Source organism: Pongo abelii, chromosome 1, assembly GCF_028885655.2.
Source record: "Pongo abelii isolate AG06213 chromosome 1, NHGRI_mPonAbe1-v2.0_pri, whole genome shotgun sequence".
NCBI lineage: Eukaryota > Metazoa > Chordata > Mammalia > Primates > Hominidae > Pongo > Pongo abelii.
Window position 1 is genome coordinate 48,617,376 of NC_071985.2, and position 17,491 is coordinate 48,634,866.

The 17,491-nt window shown below is 46.2% G+C and overlaps 1 non-coding gene across 1 annotated transcript; it reads left to right on the forward strand.

The window, feature by feature from the left end:
- The first annotated feature begins 1,352 nt into the window (after positions 1–1,352).
- On the forward strand, positions 1,353–1,455 carry LOC112130960 (U6 spliceosomal RNA). Its single transcript, XR_002913128.1, has one exon. It is a non-coding gene; the product is annotated as a U6 spliceosomal RNA (small nuclear RNA).
- The last annotated feature ends 16,036 nt before the right edge of the window (positions 1,456–17,491 follow it).

Below are 17,491 nucleotides of genomic sequence, written 5' to 3' on the forward strand. Positions count from 1 at the left end.
TGTCCCAGCTGGGGTGCAGTGGAGCAATTATAGCTCCCTGCAGCCTCCATCCCATGGGTTCAAGCTATCCTCTCATCTCAACCTCCCTAGTAGTTGGGACTACAAGTGTGCACCACGATGCGCAACTAATGCTTTTGATTTTTAGTAGAAATGAGGTCTCACTATATTGCCCAGGCTGGTCTTGAACTCCCAAACTCGAGTGATCTTCCTTCCTGGGCCTCTCAAAGTGCTGAGATTACAGGTGTGAGCCACTGCACCTGGCCTTCTCATTTCTAAAGAGAAAATAATTCTTACAACAGATATGTTGTAAGAATTCAATACAAGAGTATGTAAAAGAAACTAGCGTAGTATATAGCACCTAGCATTAGTAACACTTGAATATTAATTGAATTCTGCATAACCCCAGAAGGTAAACTTGGGCCAGGGACTAGAAACTACGGGGATGCAGATTTCAGTGCGCTGTAAGTTAGAACTTTTAGATAAGGAAAGTGGTTCACCCTTATACACTGTTGGTAGAATGTAAATTAGCACAACCATTATGGAAAATTCCAACATTATGGAGGTTATTCAAAAAACTAAAAGTAAAACTACCAATACCACTTATGGGTATATAGCCAAAGAAAATGAAGCCAGTGTCTGGAAGAGATATCTGCACTCCCCTGTTCATTGCAGCGTTTTTTGTAATAGCCATGATAGGGAAAGAACCTAAGCTTCCAACAACAGATAAATGGATAAAGAAAATGTGGCATGTACACAATGGAATGCTATTCACCCTTAAAAATGAAGGAAACCCTGTCATTTAACAGTATACATGAACCTGGAGGACATTATGAAAAACAAAACAAGCCAGGTATAGAAAAACAAATACTGGGTGATCTCACTTAGATGTGGAATCTAAAAAAGTCAAACTCATAGAAGCAGAGAGTACAATGGTGGCTACCAGGGTCTGGAGGTGAGGAGGATTGGGGAGATACTGGTCAAAGGATACAAAATTTCATTTAAACAGGAGAAATAAGTTCAGATCTATTGTACAACATGGTGACTATTCTATACTTGAAATTTGCTAAGACAGTAGATTTTCAATGTTCTCACTACAAAAAAGAAAGTATGTGAGTTAATTGATATGTTAATTAGCTTGGTTTAACCATTCCACAATGTATGCATATTTCAAAATATCATGTTGTATGCCATAAATATATATCCTTTTTGTAAATTAAAAATTTTTTTTTTAAAAAGAAAGTCATTTACAAATACAAATGAGCTATGGTTTAAGGTAGTGAGTGCCTCAAGATTGCTTTCAGCACCGTCTGGGTGTCCAGTGGTCTGGGGTGCTCTCGAAGAGATTACAAGCATTCTGCTTGCTTCACAGATACTAAAATTGGAATAATACAGAGAAGATTAGCATGGCCCCTGCACAAGGATGACATGTAAATTCGTGAAGCATTCCATACAAAATAGATTTAAAACCTTAAAAAGAGATTACAAGCATCAAGTGGGGAGTTAGAGTAGTTGACCTTTGGGGTCCCCTTCAACTTATTAGTGGTCTGCTCTGAGGCATTCAATCAAAAGGCAATCCAGGCCAGAGAAGTGGAAAATGTGAGATCCTGGAACTGCTCATAGGACCTATAGTGGAGAGGTCATAAGTGAGTTAGAGAAGTGGGTTAGGCCATTAGAATAAGAGGGACTCCATCAGTCCATAAGATATTTTAAAATACTATAATAAAAAGGACAGCTAAACTGTGCTGTCTTAATTTTTTTATTAATGTTTTTAAGAGATAGGGTCTTGCTATATTGCCTGGGCTGGTTTCAAACTCCTAGGCTCAAGTGATCCCCCCACCTCAGCCTCCCAAAGTGCTAGGATTACAGGTGTAAGCCACTACGCCCAGGCCTATGCTGTCTTAATTTTACTGAGAACCAGTCCCAGCTCTCATAAAGGAATCTCTGTATTTCATCTCTATTTATGTTAGTGTGTCACAAGTTTATGGGTATATATTAGATTTATATTTATATACACACACACCCCTGAATTATCCCTCCTGAATAAACAAGAAGGCACCTATAGATCTAACATATCAAATACTGTCTGGAAGCAGGAAGAATGACTGAGGTCTCTCCTGGTCCCAGCAGCCCCTAGTAGTCTGCTATAGCTTTGACTCAATTCTTCTTCCCATCCTGGTGGAGATGGAAGCCAGATGGTCAACCCTTCCCAAAGAAGAGTCTTTTCCACAATCACAACTCCTCATTTAGCCTTTTCTCTTCTGGTTTGAAGCGTGTGATTCTTTAAACTCAAACCGGTAAGAGATAGAACAAGACCCAAAACAGAACAGAAAGGAAGAATCCTTAAATTGACCTTGAACCATTAGGTCCCCCAGAGCTGCTACCTTCCCAATCTCTGGAATTGTGTACTTCAGGATCATCTTTAACATCTTGGAAGCTGCAGAGATGTCACGCCTGCTGGTGTTGGTCATGGCCTCCATGCTCACCATGATCATATCTGCTCTCTCCTCAGGGGTCAGGTATTTCTTGAAGAACTGAAGAAAGAAGAATAGCTGTCTCCACAATGTCAGCATCCCAACTTGGGTCTGCCCAAAGCCTCTGGCTTCCAAAGAGACCAATCAACCAGGGGCCAGTGGAGGCAGCCCCTGGTCAGCATCTGGCTATTCCGTGGTGTGAGCCAAGCTTCAGAGTGCCACCAGCTCTGAAGTCTCCAGGAAGGAGCAACGGTCCAGACAACTTGATACAGAGGACAATGCAAAAGGCATTTCTACTTCCATTTGGAATGCAAGCAAGTGAGTCCATTGGAAATTAGTTCTGATGTTTAGTGAGCTTGCAGCATTCCAAAGCAAGTAGGACTGCTATTTTGTACAGCAGACATGCCTCATGCCTCTGAGCCTGCACCTGCATATCCACGTGAAGCTCATTCACTCAAACAATATTGAGGCCCAGCTCTGTGCCTGGTTCTATTGCTGGGAGCTCAGGACAACTGCGACTAAGACATACAATGCCTTTACCCTCAAGGAATTTACCATCAAGTCAGGGCAAGTAAACAGGCAGTTATAGTGCAATGTGAGTGATACAGTTTGGCTGTATTCCCACCCAAATCTCATCTTGAATTGTAGTTCCCATAATCCCCATGTGTCAGGGTGGTTACCCTCATGCTGTTCTTGTGATAGTGAGTGAGTTCTCACAAGATCTGATGGTTTTATAAGGGATGCTTTCTCCTTTGCTCAGCACTTCTCCTTCCTACTGCCATGTGAAGAAGGATGTGTTTCGTTCCCCTACTGCCATGATTCAGACCTAAGGAAAAAGAAGGACAGAGTTCCAGGCAGAGGGAACAGAATATGCAAAGGCCTGGAGTGGAAGGAAGTTCCGCCTAATGACTGTGTCCTGCAAGGGAGACCTGGGCCAGGTGGAAAAGGGAGACTAAGACAAGATGAGGCAGGACAGTTACAGCAGGGACCAGATCATGAAGGGTCTTGTGGGTCAAGTGAACAAGTTTGGACTTTAGAATGAGGACAGTGGGGAGTCAATGCAGTCTGAAGGGGAATAATAAATCTCAGCATTTGCATTTTAGAAATGCAGTTCTCTGACTGTAGCATAGAAAGTGATGTGACAAGAAGCACAGTTGGAAACAGGATGATCAGTAAGGGGCTGCTGCAGTGACCCAGGCAAGAGATGCTGGGGGCCCCACAGTGGGGTTGGAGCAGAGTGGACAAATTCAAGAGCTATCCAGGAGGCAGAATGAACAAACCTGGTGTTGAATTGGATGTGAAGAGTGAGGGAGAGGAAAGAGCAAGGGATGACTCCTGGATTTCTGATTGGAGTGATTTGAGTTGATTGAGCCTGGAGACACCATATCTAAGACAACCAATATATCTTTTTGTTTTTTTTTTTTTGAGATGGAGTCTCGCTCTGTCACCCAGGCTGGAGTGCAGCGGCATGCTCTCGGCTCACTGCAAGCTCCATCTCCCAGGTTCACACCATTCCCCTGCCTCAGCCTCCCGAGTAGCTGGGACTACAGGCGCCTGCTACCATGCCCAGCTAATTTTTTTTTTTTTGTATTTTTAGTGGAGATGGGGTTTCACTGTGTTAGCCAGGATGGTCTCGATCTCCTGACCTCGTGATCCACCCGCCTCAGCCTCCCAAAGTGCTGGGATTACAGGCATGAGCCACCATACCCAGCTAAGACAACCAATACATCTTTACTGAATAAAAAAAATTAAGGCTAGGCTACGAATAAGGTACAAGGGCACAATCTGTAGGAGGAGAATAGGGTTGACTATACTTCTTTTAAAGAACTCTCTTGGCCAGGTGCAGTGGCTCACGCCTGTAATCCTAGCACTTTGGGAGGCCAACGCGGGTGGATCACCTGAAGTCAGGAGTCCGAGACCAGCCTGGCCAACGTGGTGAAACCCCATCTCTACTAAAAAATACAAAAATTAGCTGGGTGTGGTTGCACGCACCTGTAATCCCAGCTACTCGGGAGGCTGAGGCTACAGAATCACTTGAACCCAGGAGTCAGATGTTGCAGTAAGCTGAGATCGTGCCACTCCAGCCTGGGCGACAGAGCAAGCCTCTATTTCAAAAAAAAAAAAAAAAAAAAAAAACTCTCTCAGTGACCTCAAGCCTCAGTCAACTCAAGTGCAGCTAGGGAATGAGTCTTACCGCTCCAGCCTGCTATCCATGAGACCTTGAGCTTTGGAGACACTCCCCTGGGTGAAGGAGTACTCCTCTGTGGCCCCACCCAGGCCATCTACAATCTCCCAACCCCAGCTCTCTTTCTTCCCTGTCATGGCTCCCCATCTGGGCATTTCATGCACTGTGGAGAGTGAGGGTTACCAGTGTTAGATTCCGCAGGCTGGCAAGCCATGCTCCATGGAAATGCTTCTGCAAATCCTTCAGGATAGTCTCTGTCTTCTGTTTCACACCTTCAATCCAAAAACAACAATTAAGGGGCAGGGCCTTAACAGGGAAATAGGAACACACCCTCCTTTATTTCCCCTCCAAACCTCAGAGAAGATCAACAGAGTGAAATGGGTGAAATAACATTTGCTCAACAGAATGGGAAGAGTTCCCCAGCACCAGGCCAATGGGTGGAGGGAGAATGTGGCTGGGGACTCAGTGTGGTCCTTGCAGCTGTTCCTGCCCTGTGCCAGAATGTGGACTGTTCTACCCGTGGGTGCTGAGCAAATGCCCTTACAAGAAGTATGCCCTGTTGAACCACGAGAAGTCAGAGTTTCTGAAACTCCATTTAGGGATATTTGCAAATCCTCCTGGCACCTCAGTAAGCGTGTATGACTGTTTGTATTTTTTGTTTTCCTCGAGCAAAGAGGGGCTCAATCTGGGACTCCCAAATTTGTTCCCTAAGAAAAGATGTTCATTTTCCCAGTCTTAGGCCTAGCAGTAAGGCTGAGACCACTGGGAAATACTGAGGATCCAAGTTGATTCCATAGGTGGCTGCAAGCCTAGCTGCCCTTTTCCCCGAGAATCTCTTAGAATCTCTTCCAAGAGGGCATTGCATCAGCAGTAGGGTTGGAGCTCATCCAGATACAGTTTCCAGATCTACTTGTAATGGGGATCCCTCATCTTGGGGCATCATAGCATATTTACTCCACTGCCCTCGTGAGAAGGAACTGCCCTTCATCGTGTGCCTGGCACAATGTGGGCATTCAATGAACAGTGCTTATATGCTGTTGTTATTCATGGGTCCCCACGGCTGTAGCCCAGTGGCCACCCAGGTTCATGTTGCCTACTTCTCTGAAGCACAAGGATTTTGAACAGATAATGCAACGCCTCTGATGCCTCTATGCTGATCTCGTGGTTGCAGCCCATGACGAAGAGGCCGAAGATGTTCATTAGTTTCCCACTCATCGAGAATTCCTCCATGTGCTGCCCAGAAAAGGAAACTGGTTAACTCCCCATCGCCCCAAAAGGAACTTCCCCATACTGTGGCCACCATTCCTCTCCAACCTCCCCGCCCCTCTACACCACTAAATCATTTGCCTGCATGTATCCCCTCACCACACCAGCTCCACACTCTTTCTCTGCCCAGGAAAACCTTTCAAAGCAGCACCCAGGGAAATGGGGCAGCCAGATCCCTGAAACATGTTAGCCAGTTGGAAGCTGTGGACCCAACCCAGCTGTTTAGGCCAAGGTCCCCCAACAAGGCTGAGATGTGTCCAGCCAATTGGAACTCACTTGGCCAAGGGCAAACCAAGCAAACAAGTCAAGTCTCTTACCCCATAGGAACAGAAAAGGCACTAATGCAAAAAAAGAGGGACACTCTGACCGCCCACCCCCCAGTAACCCCCTGTAGAACCACAAACTCTCAGGTACCCCATGTGCAGAGAAGCAGGGCCCGCTGGGTCAGCCTTTCTCCCCACTCCAAGCACTCACTGACAGTTCGGGGAAATTGCAAATAAACCTCAGCAACCGGGAAATAGTGCCCAAGGCCCGCATCTGTTCATGCACTTTGTCTGACAGTAATGACCAAGGTAAGATGATCTGGAAAAGGAGTAAAGAGACCTTGTGAACACCTTCTGTGGGACTGCTGCTCCCTTCCTTCTCAATTCCACATCCCTGACTGCTAAAAACACAAAAAGGAGGGAGTTGTGGCAGGCACCAGAGCACACGGCCCCATGAACTTGGCAAAGCAAAGGTGTGTTTAAGAGTCTCCGGGGCTATACAAAAAATTAGCTGGGTGTGGTGTGGTGCATGCCTGTGGTCCCATCTACTCGGGAGGGTGAGGCAGCAGAATGGCTTGAACCTGGGAGGTGGAGGTTGCAGTGAGCTGAGATCGCACTATTGCACTCCAGCCTGGGACACAGAGTGAGATTCTGTCTCAAAAAAAAAGTCTCCGGGGCTTCACCTGCTACCTTCTGGGTCTCTTCTGACAGGACTGTTTAAAGACAGTGCTGTGCCTTAGATGTAGAATTACAAAGCAGTGGGTAAGCAGGAATGGGATAAGGTGGGGAGACAGGGTTCTCTTGGTGGCATATCCATGCAAACCCCTACCTGCTAGGCCAGGGGAAGGGGTAAAGTGGTCTCTGAAGGATGAGATTCAGAGCCATTCATTTCTGGAGGTTAATAATAATAGTGACACAGGTAAGTATTCTGAATAGAATAATCCACTCTATCCTCCCAGCAGCCCTGTAAGTGTTATTATTACCACACTAAGTTGAGATCCCACCAGGGAAGACAGGCCTGTATCCTGCTTGCTACAAACTTTTGGGAAAGCGTGTCCCATATCATAGCTGCTGGACAGGTATCCTTCAGGGTAGCCTTTCTCCCAGAGCATTGAGCCCCATCGTGGACAGCCATGTGCCAAAAAAAAGAAAAATGAACTACAACATGTACCTAAACGGCCAATACAAAAGTTAATTCAGAATTGACCACAAACTTAAAATCTAGAATGATAACATTCTAGAAGAAAATGAGAAAATACTTAAGGAAGGCAAAAATTCCTAAATAATACAAAGAAAGTATAACCATAAAAAATAATAATGATTTGGACTTCATCAAAATGAATAACTACCTGCTCTTCAAAAGATACTGTTAAGAGTGGCCAGGGCTGGGTGTAGTGGCTCACGCCTGTAATACCAACATTTTGGGTGGCTGAGTCACCTGAGGTTAGGAGTTCAACACGATGTGGGTATTCAATGAATGCCCGGCCAATATGGTGAAATCCTGTCTCTGCTAAAAATACAAAAATTAACCGGGTGTGGTGGCACATGCCTGTAATCCCTGTTATTCAGGAGGCTGAGGCAGGAGAATTGCTTGAACCGGGGAGGCAGAGGTTTAGTGAGCTGAGATCATGCCACTGCACTCCAGCCTGGGTGACAGAGTGAGACTCCATCTCAAAAAAGAAAAAAAAAAGACACTGTATAAAGTCAGGCCACAAAATGGGAGAAAATGTCTGCAAATCACATATCTGACAAAATATTTACATCCAGAATATACAAAGAGCTCTCAAGGCTGGGCGTGGTGGCTCACACACTTATAATACCAGCACTTTGGGAGGCCAAGGCAGGAGGATTGCTTGCACCCTGGAGCTCAAGACCAGTATGGGCAACATATGGAGACCGTAGCTCTACATAAATTTTTTCTTTTTTTTTTTTTTTGAGACGGAGTCTCACTCTGTTGCCCAGGCTGGAGTGCAGTGGCATGATCTTGGCTCACTGCAACCTTTTCCCCCCAGGTTCAAGAGATTATCCTCCCTCAGCCACCTCAGTAGCTGGGATTACAGACATATGCCACCACACCTGGCTAAGTTTTGTATTTTTAGTAGAGATGAGGTTCTGTCACGTTGGCCAGGCTGGTCTCGAACTCCTGACCTCAAGTGATCCACCCGCCTCAGCCTCTCAAAGTGCTGGGACCGCAGGCATGAGCCACTGTGCCTGGCCCATAACATTCAAAAATTAGTGGAGCATGGTGGCACACACCTATGGTCCTAGCTACTCAGGAGCCTGAGGTGGGAAGGTCTCTCAGGGAGGTTTGAGGCTGCAGTGAGTGGTGATGGTGTCACTGCTCTCCAGCCTGGGCAACAGAGTAAGATGCTATCTCAAATAAAACAAAATAAAATAAAAGAACCCTCAAACACCCAAATAAGAAAACAATCCAATAAAAAAATGGGCAAAAGATTTAAATAGACGCTTCATCAAAGCAGATATATAGATGGCAAATATGTCTATGAAAAGGTCCCCAACATTAGTCACTAGGAAACGCATGTTAAAACCACAAAGAGATACCACTACACATCTATAAGAATGACTAAAAGGAAACACTAACAATGCCACATGCTGCAGGGATGCAGAGTAACTGGGACTCTTACACATTGCTAGTGGGAATGGAAAACGGCCAATTGGGAAAACACTTTGGAAGTATCCCCCACTTTTTTTTTTTTTTTTTTTGAGAGGGAGTTTTGCTCTTGTTGCCCAGGCTGGAGTGTGGTGGTGCAATCTCGGCTCACAGCAACCTCTGCCTCCTAGGTTCCAGCGATTCTCCTGCCTCAGCCTCCCAAATAGCTGGGATTACAGGCATGTGCCACCACGCCCGGCTAATTTTGTATTTTTAGTAGAAATGGAGTTTCTCCATGTTGGTCAGGCTGGTCTCAAACTCCCGACCTCGGGTGATCCGCCCTCCTCGGCCTCCCCAAGGGCTGGGATTACAGGCGTGGGCCACCGCACTTGGCTGGGAAGTATCTTATAAAGTGAAACATCCACATGCCATACAACACAGCAGTCCCACTCTAAGAAATTTACTCAAGTGAAATAAAAACCTATGTTCATACAAAAGCCTGCACACAAAGATTTATAGCAGCTTCATTTGTAATCATCCCAGTCTGGAAACAACCCCAAAGTTCCTCAGCTGGAAAATTAATGCACAAACTGTGATCCATCTACTCAATTAAAAAATAAAAAGAAACAAAGTACTGATACACGTAACAACATGAATAAATCTCAAATGCATTATGCTAAATGAAAGAAGACAGACTCCAGAAACTGTCTACTGGATAATTCTACTTAGATGTCTTTTTTTTTTTTTTTTTGAGACAAGGTCTCCCTGTATATTGCCCAGGCTGGAGTGCAGTGGCACTGTCACAGCTCACTGCAGCTTCGACCTCCTGGGCTCAGGTGATCTTCCCACCTCAGCCTCCCAAGTAGCTGGGACCACAGGTACACACCACCATGCCCGGATAATTTTTTTATTATTTGTAGAGATGGGGGTCTCACTGTTGCCCAGGCTGGTCTTGATCTCCTGGGCTCAAGTGATCCTCCCAAAGTGCTGGAATTACAGGCATGAGCCACTGTACTCAGCCTTAGATAACATTTTAATTATTTTATTTATTTATTTTTGAGATAGGGTCTCACTTTGTTCCCCAGGCTGGAGTCCTCAGCCTTAGATAACATTTTAATTATCTTAATTAATTAATTAATTATTTTCGAGACAGGGTCTAGCTTTGTTGCCCAGGCTGGAGTGCAGTAGCACGATCACAGCTCACTGCAGCCTCAACCTCTAGACTTCAGGCGATCCCCTCACCACAGCCTCCCAAGTAGCTGAGACAACAGGCACACACCACATGCCCAGCTAATATATTTTTTTTATTTTTAGTAGAGACGGGGTGTCATATGTTGCCCAGGCTGGTCTCAAACTCCTTGGCTTAGGTGATCCCCCTACCTCGCCCTCTCCCGAAGTGCTGGGACTACAGGCATGAACCACTGCACCTAGATGACACTTTAGAAAAGGCAAAACTATAGGGACAGGAAACAAATCAGCCATTGCCAGGGATGGGGAATGGGGAAGGGGTTGACCATAGAGTCATGGGGGAAATGGGGGGGGTGATAGAACTGCTCTATAGCTTAATTGTGGCTGTAGTTACAGGACTGCATCCATTTGTCAAAACCCACAGATCTACACACTAAAAGCTGAATTACACTATATGTAAATTATACCTTAATTTAAAAACGGAAAAAAAGAAGATAAAAGAAAAAGGAGGGCCCTTAAGAAAACCATATAGCCCTCAAATTCAACCTTTCTGATCCAGCTCTGCAAAGTCAAATGTGAAATAAATGATGTTGTATTATGCTATCATGTCATTTTGTAGGAAAAATATGTCTAAAATATACACACTTGACTGAGAATTACCTCAAAGTAGCAAAAATAAATTTTGTTACACATAAAAATAACTTATTTTTATACTTTAATTTTATTTATCAAGATAAATTGATTCCTCCACTATTTTATACAAAATGTTGGAACCTGTTTCAGGTGGTACTTTTGCAGGGCATCATTTATCTTTGGATTATGAGAACCCCAGTAATGGATGTCTTGAAGACTCTACCCTGACCAGGACCAAAGTTTTGCATCTCTGTTCCCCACAGGCTCCAAGAACAACAGAACATTTGTTCTTACATTTATAGCGAGGTTGCCTAAAAAGCACAAAAATCCTTCTCAACAAACATACCAGGGATGATACATTCCAAAAGAACTATGTCACTCGTCCAAAAGTGCACAAATTTCCCTCTAGCTAAAGCCCTTATCAAGGTCTTTTTGGGTTTTTCGGGGTGTTTTTTTTTTTGAGACGGAGTTTCACTCTTGTTGCCCAGGCTGGAGTGCAATGGCGCGATCTCGGCTCACTGCAACCTCCACTTTCTGGGTTCAAGCGATTCTCCTGCCTCAGCCTCCCGAGTAGCTGGGATTACAGGTGCCCACCACCACGCCCAGCTAATTTTTTTGTATTTTTAGTAGAGACAGGGTTTCACCACGTTGGCCAGGCTGGTCACAAACGCCTGACCTCAAGTGATCCACCCGCCTCGGCCTCCCAAAGTGCTGGGATTACAGGCATAAGCCATCGTGCCCAGCCTTGTCAAGGTCTTTTTATAAGATGCCTGGGCAATCTTGTCTCCTTCTTTGTAGTCACACCTAATGTTTTATGCAAAATTTTATTATCCTAATTGATTACCATCCTGTTCATGAAAGTCGGTTTCAAGTGACTCTTGGCTGTTTCCCCAACTCAAACCACCCTCAGGAGATAACAATTTGTCATAACTAAGAATATTTGAAACGCTCTAAAGCTCTAAAGACAGTTAAAGAAATACAATGAGTCTCTGGTGGGGATTACATTAAGGGATATAAAAGTAGCCTGTGGTTAAGCACTGAGGTCTTCTTTATCACAGAGCAACAGCAGACACTGCAAAAGGGGAAAATACTTTGAAGATTAAAGTCTGGCACAGATATAAATGTTATTACCATTGAAGCCCCAATACGTCCAAGTCCTGGGCAGAAATGGGTCCTCAGCTTAGTTGGCTATGTTTGCAAAAATGTGATCCTCAAAACGATATTTCCTGGGAGATACAGAAATTTGTCTTCAAGTGATGTTTACGCGTGCTGAGGCTTGAGAACCCATGGTCTTTGGACTAGAATGACACCTAGGCTATCTTGATATTCTTTTCCTTTCCTCCCAAACATACTAGAATTAATATGGACTTTCAGTTTCCTTGATTTCCACAGCCACTTACCTCCAGGAAGTTTTGTAGTATGAGCATGTTGGGGTTCATACTGTCCATCACAAGAGCCTGCAACATGTTGTCTAAGGCCTGGACCGTCTGACAAGTGAAGAGACAGGGAGTGTCCAGAACAGACTGCCACAGTGCCAGCTCGGCTCCCTGGGGGCACTCCCCCATCTCCTCGTCCCCTACCTCTGGAGGAAGGAAGTGGGGCCAGCCTGGCTCTGCCACCCCTGGCAGTCTCTCTCTCATGGTCAGCCACACTCTGATCTTCCTTGGTACTGACCTTTCTTGGCCTCAATGAAGACTGGACCAGGTCCAGCCCAAATTGTGAGCCCATTGGTGAAATGTAGGCATTGGGCCATTCTCCCCAGGAAAGCCAGACCCCGTGGGACTCTCCGCATTAGATTCATTCTGTTGGGTCCAGGAAACATCTATTTTTAAAACTATAAAGGCTGAGGTGGGAAGATAGCTTGAGCCCCGGAGGTTGAGGCTGCAGTGCGCTACGATTGCACCGTTATACTCCAGCCTGGGCAACAGAGTGGGACCCCATCTCAAAATTTAAAAATTAAAAATAAAATAAAAAACTACAGGCCCCTGGGAAGATTTGGCAGTCTACTGGTCAGTTGCTCCACAGTATCTGTGGGTTTTATTATCAGACTGTCTCCTCCCATAACTGAGGCTGCTGCGAGCCTTAGTGAGCAAGGATAGGGTGGGAGCATGGGCCAATCCCTGGAAAGACAGGTGAAGGTATGACAGCTGGAGTGCTTCTTGGCAGCCCCAGGAACACGGGGCCAAGAGCTCTGCAGAGAGGTCAGAGCAGGAGAAAGGCGGGGGAGTTACAGGGCAGAAGGTGACTCCAAAGACAAACCCTCCCCATGGAGCTCTCCATGAAGAGGTGGGGATTATCTGGAGGTAGAGACTCGCATTGTCTCTTCGGTACAGGCTGGGCACAATGGGCAGCAGAGAGAACAGGCTGGAGATGCCCACATTTACCAGATCCAGCTTCTTGGACAAGTGGAATGGTGGATTCACCTGACTGCAGGGAGAGGCAGGGAATGACAAGCGGCTTTGGGGTCCCTGAGAGAGACTGGGTTATGTTTCTAGGACCCTCTGGGAGAATGTGCTCTGCTGCTCTTTCTGAGATGCAGGAAACAGTGGGGACCTGAGCCCCCAAACACTTTCTAATAGCCTCTCCTCCAGGGAAGGAGGGCCTGGGCTGCTGGGGGAGCTTTCCTCACTGGACGTCCTAATAGGCTTCCAAAAGTACAATTGGAGAACACCACCTCCACCCAAGGATGCAGGCAGATAAAGTGGCAGACACTGGGGCTGTGCCACCCACAGGCCAAAAGTTAAGTCCCCAAACCTTGCCCTTCCTCCCAACCCAAATGTTCTCAGCACCAGAGACCCAGGCGTTCTGAGTGGGTAAGGGCAGGAAAGGCACCTCAGCGCCACGATGCAGAGCATGGCTTGCTGACGCATGTTGCCCGTCAAAATCTCAGTGGATTCTTCAAGAATTAGTATCTAGAAAGGCCAGGAAACAAAAAAAAAAAAAAAACAAGAACCCCCCCTCAGAGAGAGATGCCAGCCCTCAGGTCCAGGACTTGTCATCCTCATCCCTGAATGACCAACTCCCAGAAGAGCTTGGGTCTTTCTCACCTCAATTTTCTTGGCCAGGATGGCTTTGGGATAGTAATCGTCCATATTGCCATCTGCCTGGGCACACACAACACTATTCAAGGTTTCCACAGCTCTCGGGAACTTCAGCTTGGTGAACTCAGACCAGGACACAATACACAGACTGCTGCCCATAAGCTGGGCTTCAGCCCTTAGCTCTGCCCACAGGCAGCACCTGAGACCTACACCCCAGCCCTGCCCCTCACACCCAGTCCAGATTCCGATCAACTAGGCCAAAGGATGGATTGCTCACTTGATTTTCTCACTGCAATGTCCCTGTCCCCAGGACTGCTGCTCACCAATGTCTGGCCACCTGTGTAGGGCTCTGGAGGACAGTGGGGCTAAGGATCTCTGACAAAGATCCTTCCTACAGGAAGGGAACTGCAAGATCTGAGACCTAGACACCCTGTCCGGTGGCCTAGCCACCAAAGATCTGCCCAGTCAAGAGGCAACAATGGGCTGAGTATCTGGTGGCTTCCAAGCCAGGGCTGGTACTCAAAACCCAAGGAGGCATAAGCCCTCTTATTTTTTTCTACTTTCCACCTCAGTTCACACAAAGGTCCAGAAAACTTTCTTACCATATGTTCTTCTTCTAGAAATTCCACTATGAACTCACAGGCTTCTCTTTCTGATTGGCGCAGTCCTGAAAAGGGATGTAGTTGGGGGAGTTTAGCTGATTCCACCAGATGGAACAGGAAGGCAGAGTCATCTTCCCCCTCCCTTCCTGTCCACCAAGAAGGCCCAGAAGCTACCAGGGTCCCCAGAACCAGCTTCTCTAGGCCAATGAAAGCCAACGTGGAAAGGCCATCATGTGGGGACTAGTTAAGAGATTTTCAGCCGGGCGCAGTGGCTCACACCTGTAATCCCAGCACTTTGGGAGGCCGAGGTGGGTGGATCACCCGAGGTCAGGAGTTCAAGACCAGCCTGGCCAACATGGTTAAACCCCATCTCTACTAAAAATAAAAAATTAGCTGAGTGTGGTGGCACGCACCTGTAGTCCCAGCTACTCGGGAGGCTGAGGCAGGAGAATCGCTTGAACCCAGGAAGCAGAGGTTGCAGTGAGCCGAGATCGCACTACTGCACTCCAGCCTGGGCAACAGACTGAGACTACATCTCCAAAAAAAAAAAAAAAAAAGAAAGAAAGAAAAGAAAAAAAAGATTTTCTGCATCAGGTATGGCCCGGGATGGAAGAACAATTGGGAGGAGACCTTTAAGTCACTCCCAGTGGCCACAGATTTCTAGGGCTGTCCTAGACTGACTTCGAAAGTTTTGGTTGTGAATGGACTTGAAACTCCAAGTCGGCCTGGGAGGCTTCTTTGCCAACTAGACTGGCACAGCCTTCAGGGCATGCCTCCCTGAGCCTGAGGGTTGAAGCCAGGAATAGAGCCTGTTTGCCCCAAGTGAAGTTGGGAGAAGGTAAAGCAAGAGGAAGGAGCTGGTGACATCACTGGGCTTCAAAGCAACATGGGACACGGGCCTGAGTTCAAGTTGCTGCTGCCCTCTCACATTGCCCTGCAAGAAAAGCCCCTCAGAATAGGACTTGGACCCAAAGCACGGGAGCTACACACAATGACCCTGGCACCAAACTGCATGAGTTCCAAGTTCAGCTCCTCTGCTTCATCAGCTCTGTGATCTCCAGCAAATTAAACTCTGTCAACTTTACCTTCCCCATCTGTATGACAGGGAAGATGATACTATCTGTTATTATTTGAGGATTAAATGAACAATGAGGCTTAATACATGTAAGAAGTGATCTTGAGCAAATTAAAATCCCCCAAGCTTCAGTTCTGACATCTTAACCTGGAGATGATCATCACAGTATCTATTATTGTTGTGGATTTAAATAAATTAATATGTGAAAAAAAATTTAGAATGCTTCCTGGCATATAGTAGGAAATCAATGAGTGCATTCTTCAGCATACATTTATTGAGCACCTACTATATAAAAGGACTCTCCTAGACACATCAGGGAACAAAATAGACAATAATCTTTGCTGTCATAGAGCTTCTTACACACCAGGGAGTTCCTTCATAGGAACTACCCTTCTAAAAGAATTTTTATTTTGTATTTGCCCATATAGGTTTGTATATACACAGAGGTCAAAGAAAATCTCATTGAATTTAAGTGGGCTTGAAGGACGTGAATGGCAAGCCATTTATATATCTGGTAAGAGAGCATTCTAAGCCAAGGCAATAGCAAATGTGAAGCCCCAGAGGCAGGATCGTGCCTGGAAAGCTCAAGGAACAGCAAGGAAGCCTGGGTGCCTGGAATGGGAGGAGCAGGGAGGGGTGGTAGGAGGTGAAGGTAAAGCAGTAATGGGGCAGATCATGAGGGACTCGTAGCTTATTGTAAAGACAATTGGCTCTGGGGACAGGAGCCCTGGGCAGGTTTGGAATAAAAGTGGTCTGACTTTGATTAACAACAGCACTCTGGCTGTTCAGCTGAGAATAGATCAGGAGTAGAGGTGGAGAATGGCATGGGGTGTGGGCAGAAGCAAGAGACCAACTGGGAGGTTGTGACAATAATCCAGAGGTGAGACGGTGGTTCACACCAAGGGAGGTGGTTAGAAGTGAATGATCAGATTCTGTATCCATGTTGAAGGTAGAACCAATAGGAATAGTTGATGGCTAGATGTGAGTATGAGAGAGAGAAGTCAAGAATTTTGGCCTTGAGACACTGGAAAGATTGAGTTCTCATTAAATGATGTGGGGAACAGAACAGATTTGCAGTTGGGAATAAAGTTAAGAGTTCGGTTTGGAATATATTAATTTTGAGATGTCTACTAGGCATCAAAGTGGAGATATCAATAGGCAGTTGGATGTAAGAGCCTGGAATTCCAGAATTGCAGATCTGGACTGCAGACACCAATTTGGGAATGTTGGCATGTAGATGTTATCTAAAGATTTCTCTGCCTGGGTGCAGTGGCTCATGCCTGTAATCCTAGCACTTTGGTAGGCCAAAGTAGGAGAATCACTTAAGCTCAGGAGTTCGAGAACAGCCTGGCCAACATAATGAGACCTCATCTCTACAAATAACCAAAAATTAGCTGGACATGGTGGCACGCACCTGTACTCCCAGCTACTTGGGAGGGTGAGGTGGGAGGACTGCTTGAGCCCAGGAGGTCAAGGCTGCAGAGAGGTATGATGGTGCCACTGCATTCTAGCCTAGGTGACAGAATGAGACCATGTCTCAAAAAAAAAAAAAAAAAGAATATATATATATATAGAGAGAGAGAGAGAGAGAGAGAGAGAGAGCGAGTGAGAGAGAGAGAGCACGTGCTCTGGCTCTCCTGAACAGCTGTCAGCTAGACGAAATGTCACTCAAAGTCTCAGGCAATGTCTTGTTCCTGGCTCAGCTCCAGGCTTCTCAGGGAGGCAGGCCTGAAAAAGCACAGTCATGGAGAGACTAGAGCTGTGACGGGGTAGCCAGAAGTGGGCAGATGTGTGCCCATTAGGTACACCTCAAGTGAGGGCTTGGGCAATCACCACCACTTCTGAGCACCTGCAGTTAACTGAGAGACAGAACCAACTGCTCACCCGGTAAGTTGGACTTCCAAGAGACTTGTAATGTCGATGGCTCAAAGGTTACTCTGTTTGGTTTTCGCTTGTTAGAACTCGGATTCATCTGTACACTTGGGGCAGCAGCCTGCAGCTTGCGACGAGAACAGTGGGCAGGCTAGGGGTAAGATACTCCTTCCTAGGGATACAGCCTCTGCACTCACTCCAGGGGGAAGCTGCAGGAGGCAGACCCTGCCCATTTACCACAAAAGGAATTGGTTGAGTAGGGCCAGTGCCGGGTTCCAGGGTCA